This window comes from Trachypithecus francoisi, unplaced genomic scaffold (assembly GCF_009764315.1).
Source record: "Trachypithecus francoisi isolate TF-2019V2 unplaced genomic scaffold, Tfra_2.0 Lachesis_group9, whole genome shotgun sequence".
In the NCBI taxonomy this organism is placed as follows: domain Eukaryota; kingdom Metazoa; phylum Chordata; class Mammalia; order Primates; family Cercopithecidae; genus Trachypithecus; species Trachypithecus francoisi.
In genome coordinates this window covers 47,574,273-47,576,404 of record NW_022681474.1, presented here as the reverse complement: position 1 = coordinate 47,576,404, position 2,132 = coordinate 47,574,273, and positions in this window count along the sequence as shown.

The following is a 2,132-nucleotide window of genomic DNA, read 5'->3' as shown; positions in this document are numbered from 1 at the left end:
ACGAGTAATATTAGCTTCTGTAGAATGGATGATGTGAGGTAGAAAAAGAGACAGGGCTAAAACAGAGCCAGGATAGAAACAAAACCTGTTAGGTTACTGATCTAGTAAAGAAAAGATTTATTGCATCTAGAGCCAATCTGATCACTGCAGCCCGATAGCTAACATTTCTCCATGGAATCTAATGGTTTATATGATCAGCATGATCTCCCTAATTTCAAATGAGATAAATTCTTTGAGAAATCACTCATATGTTTTAAAAATTATCTGAAGTGTAGACATCGCTTTGGGAGAAAAAGTACAAGGTTATCTGTCCCAATGTTTGAGGTACTTAAGCAAACTGAATGCTAATTCAAAACTAAATTTAGAAGTAAAGAAAAAAATAGTTAAAACCTCAGAGATTAAACCAGGAACAATTCTCACATTTCTGAGGGTTTTTTTTTTTTCGTAAGCATGATAGACAACACAAAGATTAAAAAAAGTTTTAACATATATAGGGAAAATATACAAAAATAAAAAATATTTTGCACATTATATGAATGAATATTTTGAAAATACATGTAAGTCTGGGCCGGGCGCAGTGGCTCAAGCCTGTAATCCCAGCACTTTGGGAGGCCGAGATGGGCGGCTCACGAGGTCAGGAGGTCGAGACCATCCTGGCTACCATGGTGAAATCCTGTCTCTACTAAAAAATACAAAAAAAAAAAAACTAGTCGGGCGAGGTGGCCGGCGACTGTAGTCCCAGCTACTCGGGAGGCTGAGGCAGGAGAACGGCGTAAACGCGGGAGGCGGAGCTTGCAGCAGTGAGCTGAGATCTGGCCACTGCACTCCAGCCTGGGCGACAGAGCGAGACTCTGCCTCAAAAAAAAAAAAAAAAAAAAAAAGGAAAAGAAAAGAAAATACATATAAGTCTGGCCAGTTGTGGTGGCTCATGCCTATAATCCCAGTGCTTTGGAAGACCAAGGCAGGAGGATTGCTTGAAGCCCAGGAATTCTAGATCAGCCTGGGCAACACAGTGAGACCTCATCTCTACAAAAAAATCAAAAAATTAGCCAGGCATGGTGGCACACACCTGTAGTCCCAGCTACTTGGGAGGCTAAAGCAGGAACCATTCTCACATTTCTGAGAGGTTTGGTTATTATTATAACTAAGGTGGAAGGATCACGTGAGCCAGGGCAGTCAAGACTTCACTGAGCTGTGATCTCCCAGAGGAAGACCCTGTTTAAAAGAAAAAATGTATGTAAGTCTTACGGCTGTTATCAGAGGTGTGTCTCTGTTAAACCGCTGTGTAAGGTTAAGCATGTCTTTGGCAAAGATTCTTTGCTTGACCAAACTTTAGTCAGTCTCCTGAATGTTTCCCTAGGCCCACCTGTGCACTTTCTTATAAAATCCAGCTTTAGCAAGAACCCTGCTAAGTCAGTTTATCAAGAATATCCCCCTTCCTTTGATGTGTGATCACCGTCGATAAGTGATCAGCTTCCTCAATTTCCACTGTCTCCCAGATAATATTTAGTTACCCTGGCCGGTCTTCAGTAAAAATCCTGATAAGTCAGTTTAGTCAGAATTCCTTCTTACCTTTAATTTTTTATTCACTGACCCCTACCCTGACCTTTGTGGGCTGTGAATTCACACTTGCCATGTTTTATTTGCCATTGAGCTCAATCTCTGTTTCCCACTGCAAAATATCATTGAAGTGGTCCTTATACCGATCACAATGGTCCTGAATAAAGTCTACCTTATCAGGCTTTAATGAGTATTATTGAATAATTTATTCTTTAGTATCTTCACAGAAGGAATGTGTGTGTTCCTGGCATTGTAGCTTTTGTCATGGAATATTTAAGAATATGGACACTATTGCTCAATAATCCTTGATTTTCAAAGACATCTGTGTTTTTATAGGGTAGAACTTGAATCTTATTCATAGTTAAGAGTGCCTGGATGGGGACAGACTAGAAGAAAAGAAACTGGATCCCTTGGAAAAAGATTACGATGGGAAAAACAAAAAACTGAAAAAAAGGGACAGACTGAGCATCTGGGACTGCCAGTAGCCAGGAGTCATTGTTGCAAGGTTAGATCCTATATTAGTTTGCTGTGGCTCCTCTAACAAAGTACCACAGACCAGGTGGTGTGAGAAA